An 18,121-nucleotide genomic window follows, 5' to 3' on the forward strand; every position below is an offset into this window, starting at 1 on the left:
TTCCAATTCTCATTCTATCTACTGCTTTCCACTTGTTTTTGGTATAGCATCTTTCTTTTTTTTAAAGATCTTTTTATTTGTCAATAAACATGGACATTACATTTATTTTTTTAATTTTTAAAAACTTTTAATTTTATATTGGAATATAGCTGATTACCAATGTTACGATAGTTTCAAGTGGGCAGCGAAGAGACTCAGCCATACATACATATGTATCCACTCTCCCCCAAACTCCCCTCCCACCCAGGCTGCCACATAACACTGAGCAGAGGTCCCTGTGCTGCGCTATAGCTTCTTTCTTGAACAGTTTCTTAAATGATGGTGTTCTTCAAGGTTCCCTCTGTAGGTACATTGTCTTCTGATTCTACACCCAAGATAGGTCTTAAAGATGAATCTGCTAAGCGGGTCTTAACCAGGAGGCTGCTGAAAGATGCGCTCTACCAGAACATGAGAGTGAAACAAGATTGAGAAAGCTAGGGAATCCAGGAAAGGGAGATTCCAATAACACTGGAGCGAGGCAAGGGAATGCCCTGGGTGATCAGGAAAAGAGCTCCCAAGAGACGTGCAAGAGGCCCAGGGAGCAATATTCCAGGTTGAGCAAAAGAGATAAAAGTTGTAGGAGGTGCATTTCTAGAAGAAAAAAAAAAAAAAAAAGGACCATTTATCCATGCTGATGCCTATGCAGAAAATACTTTGCCTATGCAGAAAATACCTTGGCCACCTGATGCAAAGAGCCAACTCATTGGAAAAGACCCTGATGCTGGGAAAGATTGAAGGCAAAGGAGAAGGAAGCGGAAAAGGATGAGATGGTTAGATAAAATCACTGACTCAATGGACATGAATTTGAGCAAACTCCAGGAGATAGTGGAGGATAGAGGAGCCTGGCATGCTGCAGTCCATGGGGTCACAAAGAGTTGGAAACAACTTAGCAACTGAACAACAACAAAAATGCAGAAAATTACAATTAAAAAGCTCTTGGAGACTGTGGGGGAAAAAATCAATGATAATTATATAGAAGACTAAGAACATTTTTAAGAAGAGGTAATCATTAAGTTCAAGGGAAAAAAATAAATGAAATATAATCATGATGATACTATTGGGATATTATGTAATAGGTAGTAATATTTGAGTAATTTAACTAAATATTGAGAAGGTCAGTCTACACTAGAGGAAGCAGCTAATAAAACAGAAATATGTTACCTGTGGAGGGTGAGACAGAGGATTAGAGAGATGGGGCTGAGCACTGCATATTTTCTTTATATGCTTCTTAGTATCATGTAACTGTTTGAATCATGTGCGTGTATATTTTGGTAAAAATATAACAATGTTTTAAATTGTCACATGACTTTCTTTTAGTACCATCACTCACCACCTCACAAATATGAATGAGTACCAGTTTTTCCTCAGGTGTTTATTACACGCCAGTCTTCATGTTGGATTCTTCCTGTGCATCCTATCTAATCTTCGCAACACTGTGCAGAGTTAATAGTATTATCTCCAGTTTATACATGAGGAAACTAAGGCACTGAGAGGTTAAATTACCCATCAGAGTTTACCTAACTGGTAAAAAAGAAAGCTAGAGGGTAGCCATCTGGTTTCAAAACCTAGGCTCTTTGAATTACACATTGTGGTGAATACAGCTTTATCTTTGATTATATTAATTTTAATTTTTGTACGTCTTGCACATGTTTACATAAAGCCCTACCTGGGTTTTATGCATCACCCCTCTTTTTGTTCAGTTATTTTGGCAGCACTGGGTCTTTGGCAGGCCTAGTTGCCCCTCAGTATGTGCAATCTTAGTTCCGCAAGCAGGGATCAAACCTTCATCCCCTGTATTGGAAGGCGGAGTCTTTTTTTTTTTAATTTATTTATTTTAGTTGGGGGCTAATTACTTTACAATATTGTAGTGGTTTTTGCCATACACTGACATGAATCAGCCATGGGTTTACATGTGTTCCCTATCCTGAACCCCCCTCCCACCTCCCTCCCCATCGCATCCCTCCGGGTCACTGGACCAGCAGGGAAGTCCACTCTGAAGGTCTCCTTAAGTTGACATTTTCAGCAAGCAGCATACTTATCTTTCTCACTTTCCTTCTGTGTCACTTTGGATAACTCCATATTGTTTCTTTTTTAGCTGATTTGAGTTTCAGAGGTTGCTCTCCGCCCTAACTCTGAGCTTAAAGAAATTTTTAGCACTGAATGGTAGGCCTGAGCTGTGGACAGTGTTCAGCTGTAAGTTGGATTCCTTGGTGTCCGGTGAAGAAAAGTGCTAATTGAAGAAGGTGAGATGCATCTAGAAAGGGAAGAGATTCTGCAGGCTCACTAACTACACGGCCAAATATTATATAGCAGCAGCCTTGGGAGCCAGAGAGAGCAAAGCTTGCTCTCTTGATGAGGATCATAACCTCATTCCCTTGCCTTAGTTACCTCCATCTAGTAATCAGGAAGTAATTATTCTGATATAGGAGTTTCATGACAGTGAAAATATATGAAAATATTAAACGTCAAAAAATTTAGTGGGAAGTATTTTTCTTTAAAACACATGAAACAAATGTTTACAGACTTTTCTAAATATGTGACTTGTCTCCAGTAATTTTACATGAGAAAGCTATTTTTGGAATCTTAGTTCACAATAAAAAGATAGGATTATAAATTGACTTTTTTAGCCTTTAAAATTAACTCAGAAAGAAATGATTTTCCAGTTGTACACTCTTTATTGTTTACCCTAAAATAATATTTGAACATGTATGGTGGATTTGTTGTTAGACCCTACAACTTATAGAATACTGTGATTAACTGATTCTAAATAATAAATAGCGCTAGAGGATGTATAAGGAAAAAAGACTCCAAACCAAATTATATTTCTGAGAGAAATGGAGAATTAAAGGATGCATGAAAATATAAGAAATTTGTACTTATTTTAGCAAATACCTCCTGCAGATTTTTCAAAGTGTATGATTATACAAATCATGACCTATCACAAAGGAAAAAAACAATTAATGAAACCACAAAAAAGAAAAATGATACGTTTTACAGTTTTTTAAATAGGTAGGAAAGTGTATGATTGCCATACAGATGAGAAGTAGTTTTATTTAACGTTGTGTTATATTTGGAGAAAATAAATCACAGTTTTAAAAAACAGTGCTCCATGAGAAGTACTTCAAGGGGTTGCCCAAGTGCATAATTTCTTGAAAGTCCAAGTGTATAGTTTTCTGTGTATCTTTTATCTTAAAACAATCTCAGATTTACAAAAAAATTTAAAGAACATCTTTGTCTTGACTATTTGAAAGTAAATTGCTAACATGATGTCTTATAACCCCAAATACTTTTATGTGTAATTCTTACAAACAAGGATGTTCTTCTCTAAAACAATTGCAAGTAGAACCTTTCAAACAAGAAATTAACATTTGTATATAACCATGATCCCCAGACCCCATTCAAGTTCTGCCGGTTGTCCCAGCAATAGTCTTTAGAGCAAATGAATCCAGTCTAGAGTAACAGAGCATCCGGTTGTTGTGTCTTTTTGTTTACTTCAACTGTGGGACAATTCTTCAGTCTTTTGTTGATTTTCACGACCTTGAAGTTTTTGGAGATTACAGGTTGATTATTTTGTAGAATATCTTTCACTTTGAGTTTGTCTGATGTTTCCTTGTGATAAAATGCAGGTAGCTATGTAACGTGGGCAGTAATATGGTAGAAGCAATGTTGTGTTCTCGTTACATCCCATCAGCAGACCCAGGATTTCAATTTGTCCCACAACTGGTCGTGTTAACTTTGATCACTTGATGGTGGTGTCTGGCAAGCTCCTCCCCTGTAAGTTTACCTTTTTTACTTTTGTAGCTTGTATGTATTTTAGTATTAATATATAGGCTAAAAAAATTTAATGATGATAAAAAATACCCAAATATATATGTTATAAATCAGATTTTGATATATTGGAGGCCATTTCCAGTTTTTGGCTTAACTCATGTTTGCATAGAGCCTAGCCAGTTGCTTACTATTTTTCTCAGGTTCTTACAACATAATGTTAAATGATTCTTTATAATTTTTTTTTTTTTAGCTGAGCTTTCTGAGCTAATGTGAGATCACTCTCAGCCATATTTCTGAGATTTGAGAATTTTTAACATTGAGTGACAGCCCTGAAATTCTCATAGTATTATTTGCCTGGAAATAAAGCATCTGTATTCATTCTTCTACTGCTGGATAATAAATCACCACAAATATATCCTTAAACAATACACACTTATTATCACACATTTTCCATGGATCAGGAGTCTGGGCATGGTTTTCTGGGTCCTCTGACCTTTAGAATGTTGCAGGCATTGACTGGGCCCAGAGTCTCCACGTGAAGCTCAGTCTTCTGCAGTCCGTATAACGGTAGGCAGTATTCATTGTGAAGCCACAGCACTCAGGGAGGTCTGTTTCTTCAAGATCCGCAAAGAGTCTCTGGCTTCTGCTTCCGATCTCAGGCCCCGCTATGAAAGTGTTCACCTGGTTAAGTCAGGCCGCCATGGGTCATCTCCGTTTTTGATCAGCTCAGTGTAAACTAATCAGGCATTTTAATTACCCCTGCAAAACCCCTTCGGTTTTGCCATCTGGATTACACACTTGAACCTCTTGTACTGCATCAGTTGGCTGTTGGGTTTGTCACTCGGTTCTGACTCAGCTTTTTCTTTTCTTGATATTAATTTAAGTTTTTGCATGTCAGCACACATAAAACGGTACAAGTAAAGACACTGGTTATAACCTGTGTGCACTGTTGTGAAATAGCAGGCAAGTCTCAGGTATGTTTGCTTTGTGTGTATGTACCATGGGGCTGTGTCATTAGCGGAAATACACAGCCCCTGGACTTGTGGAACTTTTATATTAGGTGATTTTGACTTTTGTAAGTCTCTGGTGCTTTTTCCCTGCCTTTTTTCAGTAAGGAATGAAATCAGTTGTTAGATATTACTGGGGATACCACTAAGAGGCAAACCTTTATTAACATCTGCTTAAGCTTCTGGAACCCACTCCAGTGTTCTTGCCTGGAGAATCCCAGGGACAGGGGAGCCTGGTGGCCTGCCGTCTATGGGGTCGCACAGAGTCGGACACGACTGAAGCAACTTAGCAGCAGGAGCAGCAAGCTTCTGGATCAGTTTAACTGAAGAGTTTTCTACAGGCACTGGTTAAAAAATACCACTTGAAATTCCTTATCTGCATGAATCTACAATTTCTGAAAACTCTGCAATCCCAACAAGATATAAAAATGACTGCTGGGGTTGATCTCTGCCTACATTATACTTGTTGATATGGATTTTAAAATGTAACCTTAAAAAATAAACATATGGTCATAAGTTTCTGCTTTTATTTATAGCATGGGTAGTGATTGAGGTCAGAGAAGGCAATGGCACCCCACTCCAGTACTCTTGCCTGGACAATCCCATGGATGGAGGAGCCTGGTAGGCTACAGTCCATGGGGTCGCTAAGAGTCGGACACGACTGAGCGACTTCACTTTCACTTTTCACTTTCATGCATTGGAGAAGGAACTGGCAACCCACTCCAGTATTCTTGCCTGGAGAATCCTAGGGACGGCGGAGCCTGGTGGGCTGCCGTCTATGGGGTCGCACAGAGTCGGACACGACTGCAGCGACTTAGCAGCAGCAGGAGCAGCAGCAGCAGTGATTGAGGTGGATGTTTTAAGTGAAATTTTGGTTCGTTGAAAAGCCTATTGCTTTAAAAAATAGTTTGCCACAGAAGAGTTTGAACAGGATAGTACTGGAAAGGCTGGATCTTCAGTTAGTAAATGAATCTAGGAAATTCAAGAACCTAATCAAGTTAATAATTTAATTCAGTTCTTTCTTAAATAGGACTTATGAAGCTTCTATATACTTTGAGCATTTGTATATTCACCCAATCTGAATATAGGACTACTGATATTATCTCCTATATTAAGGTTTTTTGAACCTGATCAAGACCCCAGTGATGCTCTACTACAGAAATATACAATAGCCTTTCTTGTGTCGCTGAGTAAGCCTTAAATCTGAATATATAAGATCTATCTAGACACATTTTATCAGCCAAGGTAGGTTTTTTCAACTGTCAGCTATAGCTTTAATTATAGGCTGTAGGCTGCCTAAAGTCTAGGACAAGATTTTTAAACACTATATTCCTTGGTCTATGCCTCCTAAGGTTTCCTCTCCTGGGATCGGGTCAAGAAAGACCTAAATCTAAATGTCCTAAAGTGTTAGCTTTCTCAAGGGTTTCCCTGACCCCTAATCTTACTGAGATATAATTGAAATGTACCAAACCACATACATCTGGAGAGTATAATTTGATCCATCTTAACATACGTGCACACCACAATCATGATAATGAACATTTCCATCTGTCTCAAAGGTTTCCTTTGCTTCTTTGTAATCCTTCCCTACCTCCAACCCCTCCCTCAGAACCACTACTCTGCTTCCTGTTATCACAGATTAATATTTTATGAAATTAAATGGTATCATACACTCTGTCCTCTCCTTTTGCCTGGCTTCTTTCACTCAGCTACTCATTTTAAGATTCATCCTTTGAAATAAGTCAGAAAGAGAAAAACAAGTATCATATAATTAATGCATATACATGGAACCTAGACAAATTGTATAGATGATCTTATTTGCAAAGCAGAAATAGAGATACAGACATAGAACATATGGATACCAAGGGGGAAAGGGGTGTGGGGTGAATTGGGAGATTCTAATCGACATATATACACTACTGGTATTATGTATAAAGTAGATCACTAATTCAAACATACTGTATAGCACAGGTAACTGTACTCAATGCCCTGTGGTGATCTAAATGGGAAGGAAATCCAAAAAAGAGGGAGTATGGATAAACGTATGGCTGATTCACTTTGCTATATAGCAAAAGCTAACACAACACTGTGAAGCAATTATACTCCAATAAAAATTAGAAAAAAAAGATTCATCCTGTGGTGAGCATCAATTTTTCCATTCCTTTTTGTTGCAGAATAGTATTCCATTGAATGGATATGTCACATTTGTTTATCCATTCATTATTGATGAACATTAGGATTGTTTCCAATTTTTCACTCTTACAAATAAATGTACAGGTCTTTTCATGTACAGGTCTTTATGCGGGCATACGTTTTCATTTCTCTAGGGTGTACAGCTAGGAATGGAATTGGCATATAGTAGGTGTTACATTTAATTTTTTAAGAAACTGCCACATTGCTTCCCAAAGTTACTGTACCATTTTGCATTTTCATGAAAAAATGTGTGAAGGCAGGAGGAGAAGGGGACGACAGAAAAGGAGATGGTTGGATGGCATCACTGACCCGATGGACATGAGTTTGAGCAAGCTCCAGGAGTTGGTGATGGACAGGGAAGCCTGGTATGCTGCAGTCCGTGGGGTTGCAAAGAGTCGGACATGACTGAGCAACTGAACTAAACTGAACTGATGAAAAATGTGTGAGAGTTGTAGTTGCTCTATATCCTTATCCACACATGGGACAGTTTTTAGAAGTTCAGTCTTTCTAATGGGTGTGTAGTTGTGTTAACTTACATTTCCTCAGTGACAAATGATGTTAAGGATCTTTGTGTGTCTGTGTGTGTATGTGAGGTATTCAAATCTTTTGCCCGTTTTTTCCCTAGGTTATCCAGTATGTTTTTAATGAGGATGTCTAGGAAAGATTTGGCATTCAAGTTACCCATTTCCTCATGTTGAATATCTTGGCTCAGAAAATGATAAGCTAACCTCTTTGATCTCTGCCAAACTTGAGGAGACTCATACTTTCTGTATAATAAGAATCTGTTCTGGACTGCTCAATCCAATCACCTAGTATGTTAGAGGTCCTCTATCTCTATATGTATATCTTTTCTGCTAGGACATGCGCTGTTTGTTAAAATGTTGATACAATTTGGTCGTTGTTGTTTAGTCACTCAGCTGTGTCTGACTATTTTGTGACCCTCTGGACTCTACCTGACAGGCTCCTCTGTCCATGGGATTTCTCAGGCAAGAACACTGGAGTGGGTTGCCATTTCTTCCTCCAGGGAATCTTTGTGATCCAAAGATTGAACCTGCATCTCTTGCACTGGCAGGTGGATTCTTTATCACTGAGCCACCAGGTACCCTCTTTATATCACCTATGTTGTGGTAGATACTATTAATGTTATTGGAGACATGAGCACTAGAATTCGTGCAGGGGCTTTCAATAGAAAGTCCCCTTGCAATCAATGTAGAATGGAAGAAATTTTTTTGGGTGTTTTGTCTTTATGGAAATTTTATCCTTCTAAGGAGAGAATGTCAACTTAGAAAATTTTCTCCAACTGTTTATCTATTAATAAATGAGATATTGCCAGTAGAAATCTAGAGGGTACTTTTTTTAGGGGGTACTTTTAAAATTGGCTTCCCTGGTAGCTCAGATGGTAAAGAATCTGCCTGCAATGCGGGGGACCCGGGTTTGATCCTTGGGTGGAGAAGATCCCCTGGAGAAGGGAATGGCTACCCACTCCAGTATTCTTGCCTGGAGAATCCCATGGACAGAGGAGCCTGGCAGCTATAGTCCATGGGGTCACAGAGAGTCGGACATGACTGAGTGAGTAATAGTTTTAAAATACTTTATATTTACCTTTAATTTTTAGAATTATCTATTTAAAACAAGAAAGGTAACTTGAAAAACAATTAAGTTCTCTTTTCTCACTCTTATCCTCAGGGGAGATTCTTTGATTTTGTTGTTTTTTTTTTTTACTGTGCTGCATGGCATGTGGACCAATGAGAGATGGAATGACCTGCACCCCTGCATTGGAACCATGGGGTCTTAATCACTGGACCCCCAGGGAAGTCCGAGGGGAGAGTCTTTGGACCCTATAGACAGTGACTGATATCTCCTTCGTCTCAATCTTGAATAGCTGTCTCTGAGTTGTATGCATAATTGGACTTTGAAATTAATGGGTGAGTGTGTGCTCAGTCATGTCCAACTCTCCGTGACCCCATGGACTGCAGCCCGCCAGGCTCCTCTGTCCATGGGATTTCCCAGGCAAGAACACTGGAGTGGGTTACCATTTCCTCCTCCAGGTTTGAAATCAATACTACCTGATAAAACAAAATCCAGATGAAAAAGATGCGAGTCGCATCCAACATAATAGTGGTTATCTATTTTTCCAACTATTGCAGATGTGTATGTGTGGGGGGCAGGCAGGGGTTGTTAGAGATTTGCCCTTAATTGTGGAGAGGATTTCTGCTCTCCCAGAGCCGGGTGTTTACTTCTTTTCTCTCCCTTTTTCTTTCTTCATCCTTCCTTTCTCTTCCCCAAGGCAAGAACAGTTATTTATTTAATTAGGGAGGAGAGCCTGACAGTCCTAAAGCCAGGCGGGCTCAGCCCTGAGAATCCTTCTTGGACGGCGTCCCCCAGGGCACTGCAGGTTCACCGCGAGTCCAGGTTCTCATCGGTGAGCTGGCAGATGTGTCTGCCCTTCCACAGGCCCTGACAGGCCTCTGTTCTTTCAGAACCAGCTTCTTAGCCTGTTCCTGGGTGGAAAAGTCAGCTCGGCTGTTCACATGTGGCTGTTTATCTTCAATTCACGGTGGGTGGGGCTCTGTGGAGGTAGGGGGTTAGGCCTCAGGAAAATGCTTTCTAACTTTAAACCTAGTGTTACTGCTAATATAGTTTAGGATCCACATGTCTTCCGTCTGGAGGGGATTTGAGCCATGGCCTTTGAGATTCAGGAAAGAGAGGAGAGCTTGGGTTGACGTCTGTCAAAGTGCGGCTCCACTCTGGCCCCTGGGGAGGCGTGGCCCAGGTTACTGTCCAGGGCCAGCTCTGGGTTTTTGCCCCACCCTCTCTGATATGCCGTCAAAACCAGACTCACTCCTCTCTCCCCTGATACTTGAATAGTGAGATATCTTGTAAAAAGTCTAGGTGTTACACAAGCATTTGCTGAGACTTGCAGAAAAACAAAGGAAAGCATAAGCAAAAAGGAAAGAAAAGAAAGAGAAAATTTTAAGGTAGAGAAGGCTGATTTGAAAGCATTAAATAGAGTTATGGTTTGATAACATGCTGTTAACTTGAGTATCTACCTCAGCAATTTTTCCTGAAGAATGGATAAAGGTTACTCAAGAAAAGGGAGCAGATCTTTAAACTCAACAAATCTTTTTTTTTTTTTCTAAAGCGGATGCCTTCTGCTTTTATTTACTGAGTTAAAAACACATACCATATTTTTATGGCATGCATTTTTGTCCTCACGCTGTATCTTCTTCATGTTTAGGATCATAACCACAGTGGTTCTGCCAACCACAGTCCTTTTCAGGAATGTTGTTTTTGTTGTTGTTTAGTTGCTAAGTTGTGTCCAACTCTTTGCAACCTTGTGGACTGTAGCATGCCAGGCTCTTCTGTCCTCCACTAGCTCCTGGAGTTTACTCAAATTCATGTCCATTGAGTCGGTGATGCTTTCTACCCAACTCATCCTCTGCCACCCCCTTCTCCTTTGGCCTTCAATCTTTCCCAGCATCAGGGAACTGAGGATTGATCTGTTCAAACTTAACATAGATCCTAGTTGTTGACACTTCTACAAAGCCTGAAACTCAGTGAGCAAGAATAATTTCTTAACAGCTGTTTCAAATAATGTCAAATGAAATTCTAAGTCACCTATAATCATTGTGCATTTTCTTTAAATTGTCTCTCTTTCATACTTGTATTTTTTCAATACTCTGTGCAATGAGTACTTTAAAAATATTTGATTCTTGGGATTAAGCTCTTTACAACCTCAAAGCATAAGCTTGAGCAAACTGAGAGGTAGACTCTGTCTAGGAAGACAGCTTGCTGAGATTAAAAAGCAATGGTATAAGAACTATAGAGAATAGACGTATGGACATGGGGAGAGGGGAGGAGAGGGTGAGATGTATGGAAAGAGCAACATGGAAACTTAACATTCTGCTGCTGCTGCTAGTCGCTCCAGGCATGTCCAATTCTGTGTGACCCCATAGACGACAGCCCACCAGGCTCCACTGTCCCTGGGATTCTCCAGGCAAGAACACTGGAGTGGGTTGCCATTTCCTTCTCCAATGCATGAAAGTGAAAAGTGAAAGTGAAGTCGCTCAGTTGTGTCTGAATCTTCACGACCCCATGGACTGCAGTTTACCAGGCTCCTCCATCCATGGGATTTTCCAGGCAAGAGTACTGGACTGAGGTGCCATTTCCTTCTCCAGAAACTTACATTACCATATGTAAAATAGATAGCCAACGGGAATTTGCTGTGTGGCTCAGGAAACTCAAACAGGGGCTTTGTATCAATCTAGAGGGGTGGGATGGGGTGAGAGATGGGAGGGAGGTTCAAAAGGAGGGGATATATATATATATATATATATATATATATATATATACACACACACACACACACACCTATGGCTGAGTCATGTTGAGGTTTGACAGAAAGCAAGAAAATTCTGTAAAGCAATTATCCTTCGATAAAAAAATAAATTAAAAAAAAACTAGGAAACCTGATTCTGCCAAAGAGCTCAACAATTGTGAACAAGTTATTTAATCTTTCCAGTCATTCATTTACTCATCTGTATAATGACCCAGTCATTTTAGTCTCTATGATCCTTTCCAATTCAGAATATTTGAATATACTGTTTTAAAATACTCTGGCATTTCTCATGAAGCCCTTTCACATACACATATCATTTTGGCTTCAAGAGAACCATTAAAGTAGATAAGGCTGGTCTTTGGAGAAAAGATAAAGAAGTTGGGTATCCTTTTAACTAAGATGATAACTAAGCAGTAACTAAGATTGTGGGAAATTAGGTGATTGGCAATGATTACCTATGTGATAAATGGCAGAACTGGAACAAGAACTCGGGTCTTCTGACTCCAGCAAACACCTGTATAGGCCACAAAAAGATGCAAGAGAAAGCATGACTGTTTGGAATCACTAATTACCTGCGGGTATTACTTCTACTGGTGATAATGCCCTTTACTCAAACCACACTAACTCAAAGTAAAAGTAAATACCAGAAATGAAAGTAATAAAATGGCCAGTGCTTTATTGTAATATGAATATGGGGTAATTACAAGGGATTGAAAGATAACAGCTGAGCTCCGGGTGGGTGAGTTTGAGGCTACAGTGTGGAGGAAAGTTATGATTCAGTTATGGCCACCCCTTACCAGAAATGTAGTGATAAGGTACAAGTGGTCGGGGACAAAGCCATGAGGAAATGCCAAGAAGTAGGAAACTCTGACCACTTCTTGTTGTTGATTTGCTAAGTCATGTCCTACTCTCTTGTGACCCCACGGGCTGTAACCTGTCAGGCTCCTCTGTTCATGGGATTTCCCAGGCAAGCATACTGCAGTGGGTTGCCATTTCCTCCTCTGAGGGATCTTCCCGATTCAGGGATCAAACTGCATCTCTTGCATTGGCAGGCAGATTCTTTACTGCTGAGCCACCTGGGAAGCCCTAAAGCTAGGTAAAGGAGAAGAACTCAGAGACTAAAACTATTTGAAAAATAATAGCATATGAAAAACACAACTATGACCATGCTGGAAAGAATGAAGACTAGGGAGGGATAAAAACTTGGTGATTAGATTACAATAAAAATGTTTGTAACTACCAATTACATGCCAAAATATGGGGACTTCCCTGGTGGTCCAGTGGTTAAGACTCTACACTTCCGATGCAGGGCAGGTGGGTTCAGTTCCTGGCTGGGGAACTAAGATCCTCCATGATGAGGGCAACTAAGCCTGCACACTGCAATGAACACCCTGCACAGCCAAAAAAAAGTGATATGATTTAGGAAATGACAGTTAAAAATTAAGGGGTAAAGGGTATGATGTATGAAACCTACTCCCAAATAGCTCAGAAAAAAGTGTGTGTGTGTGTGTGTGTGTAGCTCGAACCAGAATACTTTCTGCTTTCTGTTGCTCTCTGACACAATTATTCCTGAATGGGGAATAAAACCCCTCCGAGTTCCGTAAAGATACGGGAAATCAGCAAAGGTTATAGAGAGAAAGTATTAGCGATGTTTATGTCCTGGTACATGGCCCCATTCCTGAGAGTGATAAACTAAACTCCTATCTGGTTCAAGGTTTCCCTGAAGACCGACTGAGCTAATGAATGAGAAAGTATTTGGTAAAGACAATGAAACAATAAAAAATGAAAGCATTCCTGAACTGTGGTGATATAACTCTCACACAGTTGTTACTATTAAGCTAAAAGAAAGCCAGTGTCAGCATTGGAAAATAAATCATCAAGTTGGTAAACTTGTTTTTTTAATACTATAAGCGCATCATAGGCAATTTAGCTGCCCTGAAATAGTTGGGGAAACAGTGTCAGACTTTATTTTTGGGGGGCTCCAAAATCACTGCAGATGATGATTGCAGCCATGAAATTAAAAGACGCTTACTCCTTGGGAGGAAATTTATGACCAACCTAGACAGCATATTAAAAAGCAGAGACATCACTTTGCCAACAAAGGTCCATCTAGTCAAGGCTATGGTTTTCCAGTGGTCATATACGGATGTGAAAGTTGGACTGTGAAGAAAGCTGAGTGCCGAAGAATTGATGCTTTTGAACTGTGGTGTTGGAGAAGACTCTTGAGAGTCCCTTGGACTGCAAGGAGATCCAACCAGTCCATCCTAAAGGAGATCAATCCTGAATATTCACTGGAAGGACTGATGCTGAAGCTGAAACTCCAATACTTTGGCCATCTGATGCGAAGAGCTGACTCATTCGAAAAGACCCTGATGCTGGAAGGATTGGGGGCAGAAGGAGAAGGGGATGACAGAGGATGAGATGGCTGGATGGCATCACCGACTCGATGGACATGAGTTTGGGTAAACTCCGGGAGTTGGTGATGGACAGGGAGGCCTGATCTGCTGTGATTCATGGGGTCGCAGAGAGTCTGACAGGACTGAGGAACTGAACTGAACTGGACTGAATCCTAATGGATACAAATCCACTGTTGTTTTCTCTTCATGATAACTCATGAAGTGTGCTTACCAGAGCTGCTGTAACAAAGTATCACAAACCTTGTGGCTTACACAACAGAAATGTATTGTATCACAGTTCTTGAAGTTGGAAGCCCCACATCAAAGTGTCAGCAGGGTTATTTCCTCCTGTAAGGGAAGGATCTATTTAGGCCTTTCTCCTTGACTTATGGATGCCTGGAGACCTAAGAAATGTGGGTTTGATCCCTGGGTCGGGAAGATCCCCTGGAGGAGGGCATGGAAACCCACTCCACTATTCTTGCCTGGAGAATCCCATGGAGAGAGAAGCCTGGCAGGCTACAGTCCATAGAGTCACAAAGGGTCAGACACGACCAAAGTGATTTAGCACATATGCTCATCTTCTCCCTACGTCTTTTCACGTTGTCTTTTTCTATGTCTGTCTGTGCCAAAATTCCCCCTTATAAGAACACCAGTCATATTGGACTAAGGTCCACTCTAGTGATCTCATTTTAACTGGATCACCTCTGTAAAGACCCTCTCTCTACATTCTGGGATACTGGGAGTAAGAACTTCAACACATGAATTTGGGGGCAAAACCCACAATATGAAGAATAGTTTCCTTTGTGAGTGTAGGTGGAAAGTCCTTTTCTTAAGAACAAATTCTTTGATGAGTCATTGATTGTAGTGAAAGATGGTTCTTTCTTTTTCACTCTTTCAATTTCAAGACATGTCTCGTTTCCACTGCGAGATCTATCTCACCGAAATGGGGAAAAAGAAAGTAGCTTGACCTCCACAGTATTGGAAAGACTCATGCTGAAGCTCCAATACTTTGGCCTCCTGATACAAAGGGCCAACTCATTGGAAAAGACCTGATGCTGGGAAAGATGGAAGACAAGAGGAGAAGGGGACAACAGAGGACGAGGTGGTTGGATGGCATCACCAACTCAAAGGACATGAATTTGAGCAAGCTCTGGGAGATAGTGGAGGACAGTGAAGTCTGGCATGCTGCCATCTATGGTGTCTCAAAGAGTAGCACACGGCTCAGTAGCTGAGCAACAACCACCACCACGATATTACAAAGGATTGGCAGTGAATTCAAAAACTTACCAAACGGTATTCCAGGCATACCCAATAGGTATTCCAATGTATCTATTGGAAAGGTCTGTAATAATAGGTGAGAACTCATCTTCCCGCTTTCTGTAAGAGTGTACAAAATGGGAATGGTGTGGTTGCGGCTGAAGTCAGGCCGCTGGCTGAGCTATAGCACACAGTGCGATCAGGAGCCTCCAAGGCTGGGTGCCCATCAGTATAAAAAAGAAAATTAAAAAATATTTCCATAATGAACACACTGGTGACGGAACACTTACAAATGCCAGATATCAATACGTCCTGTTGGAGAGCACACTCTTTAAGAGACACATGGCATTGGAGAAGCCTTTTTTGTGTATGGCTGGATTATCGAGAAATCTGAGAATTATCCTAGTCATTTATCTCTCACCATTAAACTAAAATTATTTTCGGTTTTAATAAGAGCGTTTCAGCTAAAATATTCATGGCAGCAACCAGCCTTTTCCATTGTTCACTGAGTACACCCCCAAAGTTTAAAATATAGTTCTCATTTTCATTTGTCATGTATTAACATGTGCTCTCCGCCTTAACTGCAGGCAATTACTGAAAATGTCTTTGAGGCAGTAAGACAGGTTGTACCTAATTCTCTTCTTCTGACTCTGCGGAGTTTCATGATAAAAACTGGAAGTAAAAGGAGGGGGGTAAAAAAAAAGGAAGCCCCCAATCCTTTTTATGAAATCTTCCCCCTGTTTTTTTTCAAATAGCAACCAATTTAATTATAAGTTGTAGGCTTCTCCTGCTACCAACAATTGCTAAATAGTAATGAAAGCTCTCAGTGCTTCTCAGGGAAGCACTTTGAAATAATCCTCAGGAAAGACTGGAGAGTGTGTGGTGTCGGCTTCGCACCTGTGGCAGTGTGTGGGAGCAGAGGCTTGGAAGTCAAATCCTCAGAGTCAACCTTCTGCAGCAGCCTGATGGCCAGCCCATGCACTTCTTTATTTAGGAATGACTTTCCACTGTATCTTAGCCGCTCAGTCGTGCCCGACTCTTTAGCGACCCCATGGACTGTAAACCACCAGGTTCCTCTGTCCATGGAATTCTCCAGGCAAGTATACTAGAGTGGGTTGCCATTTCCTTCTCCAGAGGCTCCTCCTGACCCAGGGATCGAACCTGGGTCTCCTACATTGCAGACGGGTTCTTTACCATCTGAGCCACGTATACACCATGGAATTCTCAAAGCCAGAATACTGGAGTGAGTAGCCTTTCCCTTCTCCTGGGGATCTTCCCAACCCAGGGATTGAATCCAGGTTTCCCACATTGCAGGTGGATTCTTTATCAGCTGAACCTTCCACTGTATAGGCTCAAATGCTAAAGAATCTGCCTGCAATGCAGGAGACCCAGGTTCGATTCCTGGGTCGGGAAGATCCCCTAGAGAAGGAAATGGCTACCCAACTCAGTATTCTTGCCTGGGAATTCCCATGGACAGAGAAACCTGGCCGGCTACACTCCATGGAGTCACAAAGAGTCGGACACAACTAAGCGAGTAACGCACGCGCTTCCACTGTATAAGAGCTGAAAGTGTACCTGATGGGCTTAAACCAACAGTAAGCAACAGTAACGTGGTGACAATCATGGAATCCTAGTTGAGTTGAATTATTAGTACAATAAATACAATGAGAAGGAAAGAATCTAGTATTTCCTGAACCCTTACTTAGTGACAAGGTCAGCACTTGGCCAACTTTAAAGTGTGTATGAATCACTCAAGGCATCTTTTATTTTTTTCAAGTCATTTCTGATGTGTTTCAAGATTATTTTATTTAGTCATTTATTTAGCTGCACTGGGGCCTGTGGGATCCTTAGTTCCCCCATCAAGGATCGAACCGGCATCCCTGAAGTGGAAACGTGGAGTCCTAACCACTGGACCACCAGGCATCCCAGCCAGGGCATCCTCTTAAGAAGTATGTTCAGATTCAGCAGGTCTGAGGCAGGGCCTGAGATTTTGCATTTTTACCAGATTCTCAGTGACTGCTACCTTCTGGTCCCCAGACCACAGTGTGTGCAGCAAAAGCCTAGATCCTTCATATTTAATACTTACAATAAATTTGAGAGATAGATATTATTATTATTATCTTTTAAAGCAAACATTGAAGGAGAGATTTAAAAATTAATAAATGAGGAAACTTGAAATTGATTTATAGCAAAGTTCCTATTCTTTCCAGTACTCTAATAATACCTAATAAGAGTAACAAATGTTTTATTTTTTAAAAAATTTGCATCTCAAAAATACCTGGTCACCTATGATATTTGTCTAAATTTCAGATCCTCAGGTCCTACCTCAGTCTATCAAACTGAAATTTCTAGATGATGTGCCTAGGAAAATGTGTTTTAAACTGGTACCTAGCTGATTCTCATGATCAGGAAAATTTAGGAAACAACGATTATCTAGGTGACACTGTAGTTTTGCAAGTTAAGTGAGTAACTCTGGTATTCGATGTCTATTTCTGAGTTTGAGCAGAACCGTACCTGCTCAGGACCTTTAATGCATTTCAACTTCACGGAGAAGGGCTGCCGGGACACACAGAGTGAAACTTGTCGGTTTCATGACGTAAGGGATAGGTTTAAACCTGTATCTTATAACAGGGTGCTAAAGTAGAGTATCTAATTATGTCACTCTTAATTGTAAGGTGAAAGCAACAGCGGCCACAAAGTTTTCTTTGCCTCTTTATCAAGTGAATGATCTTTGCCACTAATCCAATTACGGATCGGTATTCTAAAATAAAAGCTCACTGGAATAATATTTCCCGTATCCAAAAGACATGGTTAACTTTTTTAGTAGAAACTCTCAGTGCGATCAGAGTAAGGTTAGTTATTTATCTATGCTTTGAAAAGTTTACTTTGCACCAAGAAGATGACCCATAAATATTTCACTATAGTTCTGAACAGGAAATGAAGGGCCGGAGCAGAGTTTTTAAAGTAAACATTGAGTTCTTTTAGATCACTGATAGTTTTTCTAGCTTAAAAAAAATGAAACACATTCAATGTATCCAAAGGCACTTTAGGATCTTGGTATAGTTAATGTACTTATGAGATATAATTTATTAACTTGATACATTCTGTTACTAATGGAC

The sequence above is a fragment of the Giraffa tippelskirchi genome, chromosome 14 (genome assembly GCF_054371585.1).
Source record: "Giraffa tippelskirchi isolate mGirTip1 chromosome 14, T2T-mGirTip1v1.2.pri, whole genome shotgun sequence".
Classification (NCBI taxonomy): Eukaryota; Metazoa; Chordata; class Mammalia; order Artiodactyla; family Giraffidae; genus Giraffa; species Giraffa tippelskirchi.